Source organism: Oncorhynchus masou, chromosome 21 (genome assembly GCF_036934945.1).
Source record: "Oncorhynchus masou masou isolate Uvic2021 chromosome 21, UVic_Omas_1.1, whole genome shotgun sequence".
Taxonomy (NCBI): domain Eukaryota; kingdom Metazoa; phylum Chordata; class Actinopteri; order Salmoniformes; family Salmonidae; genus Oncorhynchus; species Oncorhynchus masou.
In genome coordinates, this window is record NC_088232.1 from 53665135 (window position 1) to 53672768 (window position 7634).

The window sequence follows — 7634 nt, forward strand, 5'->3', positions numbered from 1 at the left end:
TAATAAGGGTTGTCTAAGACAAAGGTATTGTTTTAATAATAAGGGTTGTCTAAGATAAAGGTATTGTTTTAATAATAAGGGTTGTCTAAGACAAAGGTATTGTTTTAATAATAAGGGTTGTCTAAGACAAAGGTATTGTTTTAATAATAAGGGTTGTATTGTTTTAATGACAAGGGTTGTCTAAGACAAAGGTATTGTTTTAATAATAAGGGTTGTCTAAGACAAAGGTATTGTTTTAATAATAAGGGTTGTCTAAGACAATGTATTGTTTTAATAATAAGGGTTGTCTAAGACAAAGGTATTGTTTTAATAATAAGGGTTGTCTAAGACAAAGGTATTGTTTTAATAATAAGGGTTGTCTAAGACAAAGGTATTGTTTTAATAATAAGGGTTGTCTAAGACAAAGGTATTGTTTTAATAATAAGGGTTGTCTAAGACAATGTATTGTTTTAATAATAAGGGTTGTCTAAGACAATGTATTGTTTTAATAATAAGGGTTGTCTAAGACAAAGGTATTGTTTTAATAATAAGGGTTGTCTAAGACAAAAGGTATTGTTTTAATAATAAGGGTTGTCTAAGACAATGTATTGTTTTAATAATAAGGGTTGTCTAAGATTACAGAGTGCTGATACATTATGACTGGTTATCAATGGGGTTTCTACAGCTACAACAGTCACACATTGCTCTGCCTGAAGTATACCTTCATGTGCAACTGTCTGATCAGGTGTAGGGTTTAGTTGCCCCACCTAGACGCTGATCCTGGGTCAGTTTTGCATCCCCCCCAAGGGTTAAGGGAGGGGAAACTGATCCTAGACCTGTACCTAGGAGAAACTACCCCAGAGCGATTATCATTAGGTTCTTACAATTCTGTACAAGTACCCCCTGTGGATAGGCCAGGCACCCCCAGTGTGCATACCCAGCTAGTACCCGCAGATTGAGAAACATTTGTTTATCTTGATCGACAGTAACAGTTACGGGTGGTTCAATCAAAGGTCACGAGTAGAGCGGTAGATTGAAGAGCATTCTGGGAAGTGGAGTTCTAGTCCATCAGAGAGCAGGAAACTGCAGGCAATCGATACGGTACTCCTGTATGAGTTCACCTTCACATTTATAACTACCCTCAAAAACAGCTATTTAGCTTGTCCTCTGGATTCCTAACATCATGAACGGGTCAACAATGTATACTGCGCCTATCGTGCTGGATATAAAGTTGAAAAGAGGACCACAAGGTAAGAAAATAGCTTTCAGTCGCAACTGAAATACCTACTGTTAGTTGGCAAGCTTGCAAACGGATGGCCTGGATAGCTAACTGTTCTTAGCTAGCTGGCTGTCTTTATTTAATTTATGCCAATTTGGTAACTAATCTGGATATTGCAAATAGGCTTCAATTTGAACGCCACGAGATCGGGGTTTTGCTACTGAGCCAAATGAGGACCTAGCTAGCAGCTAGCAATACTAACTACACTGAACTAAAATATAAACGCAACAAACAATTTCAAAGATTTTACTGAGTTACAGTTCATATAAGGAAACCCGTCAATTGAAATTAATTCATTAGACCCTGATCTATGGATTTCACGTGACTTGGAATTCAGATCTACAGTACCAGTCAAAAGTTTGGACACTAAATTCCAGGGTTTCCTTATTTTTACGATTTTCTACATTGTAGAATAATAATGAAGACATCAACACTATGAAATAACACATGGAATCATGTAGTAACCAAAAAAAGTGTTAAACAAATCAAAATATATTTTATATTTGGTGATTCTTCAAGGTAGTCACCCTTTGCCTTGATGACAGCTTTGCACACTCTTGGCATTCTCTCAAACAGCTTCATGAGGTAGTCACCTTGAATGCATTTCAATTAACAGGTATGCCTTGTTAATTTGTGGAATTTCTTTCATTAATGCGTTTGAGCTAATCAGTTGTGTTGTGACACGGTAGGGGTGGTATACAGAAGATAGTCCTATTTGGTAAAATAGGCAAGGAAGACCCAGAGTTACCCTTTGCTGCATAGGATAAGCTCATTATGTACCAGCCTCAGAAATTGCAGCCCAAATAAATGCTTCACAGAGTTCAAGTAACAGACACATCTCAACATCAACTGTTCAGAGGAGACTGTGTGAATCAGGACTTCATGGTTGAATTGCTGCAAAGAAACGATTACTAAAGGACACCAATAAGAAGAAGAGACTTGCTTGGGCCAAGAAACATGAGAAATGGACATTAGACCGGTGGAAATCTGTCCTTTGGTCTGATGAGTCCAAATTTGAGATTTTTGGTTCCAACCGCCATGTCTTTACGAGATGCAGAAGTGGTGAACGGATGATCTCTGGTGGTGACACTGTCAGTGATTTATTTAGAATTCAAGGCACACTTAACCAGCATGGCTATCACAGCATTCTGCAGTGATATCCCATCCCACTATCATTTGTTTATCAACTGGACAATGACCCAACACAACTCCAGGCTGTGTAAGGGCTATTTGACCAAGGAGAGTGCTGGAGAGCTGCATCAGATGACCTGGTCTCAACATTCACCTGACCTCAACCCTATTGAGATGGTTTGGGATGAGTTGGACCGCAGAGTGAAGGAACAGCAGCCAACAAGTGCTCAGCATATTGTTTTTCCAAGACCCTTGGAAAAGCATTCCAGGTGAAGCTGGTTGAGAGAATGCCAAGAGTGTGCAAAGCTGTCAAGGCAAAGGGTGGCTACTTTCAAGAATCTAAAATATATTTTGATTTAACACTTTTTTGGGGGGGGTTACTACATGTTTCCGTATGTGTTATTTCATAGTTTTGATGTCCTTACTATTATTCTACATTGTAGAAAATTGCAAAAAAAAAAACAACAACTTGAATGAGTATGTGTCCAAACTTTTGACTGGTACTGTACATATTTACTTCAATTAAGTCGTACCCCTTCACATCGACTCGGTACCCCGTGTATATAGCCAACTTATCGTTTCTCATTGTTACGTGTTTTACTTTGCTATTATTAGTTTATCTTCTTTCTCTGCGTTGTTGAGAACGGCCGGTTAGTATACACTTGTTTACTAAGCATGTGACCAATACAAATTAGGTTTTTCTAGCCAGTAACCTCCAGTGAGAATACCTCTTTATGTAGCTCGCCGCTCGCCTCAATCAAATCAAATTGTATATAGTCACATACACATGGTTAGCAGATGTTGATGCGAGTGTAGCGAATTGTTTGCGCTTCTAGTTCTGACCATGCAGTAACAATTAACAAGTAATCTAACAATTTCACAACAACTACCTTATACACACAAGTGTAAATGAATGAATAAGAATATATACATATAAATATATGGATGAGCGATGGCCGAACGGCATAGACAAGATGGTGTAGAGTACAGTATATACATATGAGATGAGCAATGTAGGGTATGTAAACATTATATGAAGTGGCATTGTTTAAAGTGACTAGTGATACATTTATTACATCCAATTTTTTTATTATTAAAGTGGCTGGAGTTGAGTCAGTATGTTGGCAGCAGCCACTCAATGTTAGTGGTGGCTGTTTAACAGTCTGATGGCCTTGAGAGAGATGTTTTTCAGTCTCGGTCCCAGCTTTGATGCACCTGTACTGACCTCGCCTTCTGGATGATAGCGGGGTGAACAGGCAGTGGCTCAGGTGGTTGTTGTCCTTGATGATCTTTATGGCCTTCCTGTGACATCGGGTGGTGTAGGTGTCCTGGATGGCAGGTAGTTTTGCCCTGGTGATGTGTTGTGCAGACCTCACTACCCTCTGGAGAGCCTTGCGGTTGTGGGCGGAGCAGTTGCTGTACCAGGCGGTGATACAGCCCGCCAGGATGCCCTCGATTGTGCATCTGTAAAAGTTTGAGTGCTTTTGGTGACAAGCCAAATTTATTCAGCCTCCTGAGGTTGAAGAGGCGCTATTGCGCCTTCTTCACAATGCTGTCTGTGTGGGTGGACCAATTCAGTTTGTCCGTGATGTGTATGTCGAGGAACTTAACTTTCCACCTTCTCCACTACTGTCCCGCCGATGTGGATGGGGGGGTTCTCCCTCTGCTGTTTCCTGAAGTCCACAATTATCTCTTTAGTTTTGTTGACGTTGAGTGTGAGGTTATTTTCCTGACACCACACTCTGAGGGCCCTCACTTCCTCCCTGTAGGCCGTCTCGTCGTTGTTGGTAATCAGGCCTACCACTGTTGTGTCGTCCGCAAACTTGATGATTGAGTTGGAGGCGCGTCTGCAAGGCCACGCAGTCGTGGGTGAACAGGGAGTACAGGAGAGGGCTGAGAACGCACCCTTGTGGTATCCCAGTGTTGACGATCTGCAGGGTGGAGATGTTGTTTCCTGCCCTCACCACCTGGTGGTGGCCTGTTTAAGTCCAGGACCCAGTTGCACAGGGCAGGGTCGAGACCCAGGGTCTCAAGCTTGATGACGAGTTTGGAGGGTACTATGGTGTTAAATGCTGAACTATAGTCGATGAACAGCAGTCTTACATGGGTATTCCTCTTGTCCAGATGGGTTAGGGCAGTGTGATTGCAATTGAGTCGTCTGTGGACCTATTGGGGCGGTAAGCAAATTGGAGTGGGTTGTCAGGTAGGGTGACAATGCCCCAGGGCACTGCCCTGTGTAGGGTGGTGTCTTTCAGATGGGACGTTAAACGGATGTCCTGACTCTGAGGTCATTAAAGATCCCATGGCACTTATCATAAGAGTAGGGGTGTTAACCCCGGTGTCCTGGCTAAATTCCCAATCTGTCCCTCAAACCATCATGGTCAGCTAATACTCACCAGTTTACAATTGGCTCATTCATCCCCCTCCTCTCCCCTGTAACTATTCCCCAGGTCGTTGCTGCAAATGAGAACGTGTTCTCAGTCATCTTACCTGGTAAAATAACGGATCAATAAAATAAAAGGGTGGAGGTGATATGGTCCTTGACGAGTCTCTCAAAGCACTTCATGATGACGGAAGTGAGTGCTATGGGGCGATAGTCGTTAAGCTCAGTTACCTTTGCTATCTTGGGAACAGGAACAATGGTGGCCGTCTTGAAGCATGTGGGAACAGCAGACTGGGATGGGATGGGATTGATTGAATATGTCCGTAAACACACCAGCCAGCTGGTCTGCGCTCTGAGGGCGCGGCTGGGGATGCCGTCTGGGCCAGCAGCCTTGCGAGGGTTAACACTTTTAAATGTTTTACTCACGTTGGCTGCAGTGAAGGAGAGGTTTTGGTAGCGGGACGTGTCGTCGGCACTGTATTGTCCTCAAAGCGAGCGAAGAGGTTGTTTAGTTTGTCTGGGAGCAAGACATCGGGGTCCGCGACAGGGCTGGTAACTACAAGATGAGTTGAGTTAAACGAGCGTTTCCATGGCATTTACATATTTTTTTTTTTTTTTGAGTTCCGTTAACAGCTCTTCCGCATCTGCAATATTATGACAAGACTGACTGCATGGAAGGGAATTTATATGGCAACTTCTGGAATGGTTCTGCTTGTACCTTGTCCCACATAACAACATTGTAATCAGCAGACATCTCCTTCCATCCACACCTCTCCAACTAATACGTTCTGCACTACCATAGTTACATAGCCTTGTCCATAGAGAGAGAGAGAGAGAAGAAAATAGTGTTCTATGGTCTTTTCCTCTTTTGAATATCCAGACGGTAAATCAGTTTATTTATTTCACCTTTATTTAACCAGGTAGGCTAGTTGAGAACAAGTTCTCATGTGCAGCAACACCTAGAATATGTGGACAACTACAAATACCTAAGTCAGAACCATCCAGAGTAGTGATGCTTGGCGATCAGTCAGCAAATGTCCATGTAATGAGAACTCCATACTAAGTATCTCACCTGAGAACTTTCACTTTCATTTCCTGTTCTCTCTCCCCCCCTCCCTCCCTCCCTCCAGGTCTGGGGTTTAACATCGTGGGGGGTCTGGACCAGCAGTATGTCCTGAATGACAGTGGGATTTATGTGGCCAAAATCAAACAGAATGCGCAGCAGCGCTGGATGGAAGATTACAAGAGGGAGACAAGATATTGGCGGTAAACATTGACTTTGACTTTTGTTTTTTGAGGTTTGGAGAAGATAACCTCATCCCCAGCGGCTCAATTGCTAGAGAGCCGACTGGTGGAGTAGATTAGAGATCAGAGGGTAAGAAGGGGGAATGTGATGTTTCAATCAATCAATCAATCAATCGTCTATCTGGGAAATTTGTATTAGGCTTGAGATTCCAGCCATCTACTGAAGAATTGTGGCTTTAATTTCATGAGCCTTTTCACTGCACGGTAGAGCTTAAACGATCATGGTACTGACAGTTATAGTCCTCCATAATGTATCAAGCTCCTATGATGTTATTCTCCCTCTGTTTTGTCTTTATGTAGATTAATGGTCACAAGCTCGAGCACCTGTCACACAGTGCTGCGGTGGGGCTCTTCACGTCAGCAGGAGAGGACGTGCAGCTTCGCGTGCAGCAGAGGGTGTGTGTGGGACAACCGCAGGCTCTTCACTCGTCTGAGACTTCAACTGTCTTGGACGGGTCATATTCATTAGGGCACATTGTAGCAAAGTGTTTCGCAACTGATAAAAAAACAACCCCCCCCCCCAAAAAAAGAAGCATTTCTTATTGGACACATTCAGATATACTGAGGGATATATAGCCTAGTGCTGTTTGGGGCCCACTGAACACAACTCAGATATGATATAAGATGTTTTATTTTGTTGCCTCCTTCTCTGTCCCAACAGCCCACCATGGCCATGAATGTTCCAACCAGTTCCAGGCCTGACGGTGACTCGTCTGTCTCCTCCTTGGTAATACTTGTGGCTGTCCTGGGAGCTGCTGCAGCCGTTACTGTCCTCTACATGCGCTTCCAGCCACAACTGAGGAGGCATTTTTAACACGCTAATTTTCTCCTCAAAAGCATTTTTTTTTTTTTTTTTTTTTTAAGAGCAAAAGCTGGGACTGAACTTTGCTGAAGGCCAAAAAAAAAAAAAAAAATGAGGAAGAAACGAACTAGAAAAAAAACAAGTAAGCCATGTTTCCAATTTATAGTTGTTCATGTGGTTAGAATTATAATTCTGCATTCCCCCCCCCCCCCCTTCCTTCTGTGTATTTTGTTCTCTTGCCACAGGGATAACAACCATGACACGACGAGCTAACCTTGTCGTTGTATATAACAAAGAAAGATGTAGGATTCACAATAAACATGGCATTCCTACAGCTGAGCGGCGCTGTGCTCCTCAGACAGAAGGACTTTGGTGGTTAAAAAGCGTGTTTATTCCAAATATATAATTTTTAGATCCGTCAGGAGGAGAGAGATTTATTTGTGGAGTTTCTAGGCAGAGTTTAAGCCCCTGACTCATTCTGCCGGCTCATTAGTTTTGTGTTCTCGCAGGGAGGTTTTTTTGTTTTTGGAAAGGGCCATGTTGTTTTCTTTCACTCAGAGGACCTTTTGCAACTGAATGGCTGTTTTGGGGGAGCCTGGCTATGAGAACTCACTCGCTGTATATTTTGATTTAGCTAGTCTGTTTTTATACAGATGCATATTAGCTATGTGTTTTTGTTGTCATCTTTCTTTTGTTTATGATCTGACCCCCCTGTCGTAAAAACCGTCTCTATAATGTAGCAGAAATACTTCCAG

The 7634-nt window shown here is 42.6% G+C and overlaps 1 pseudogene; it reads left to right on the top strand.

Annotated features, from left to right (window-relative positions):
- The first annotated feature begins 818 nt into the window (after nt 1-818).
- Nucleotides 819-7246, top strand: LOC135507443 (synaptojanin-2-binding protein-like; annotated as a pseudogene).
- Nucleotides 7247-7634: the final 388 nt, after the last annotated feature.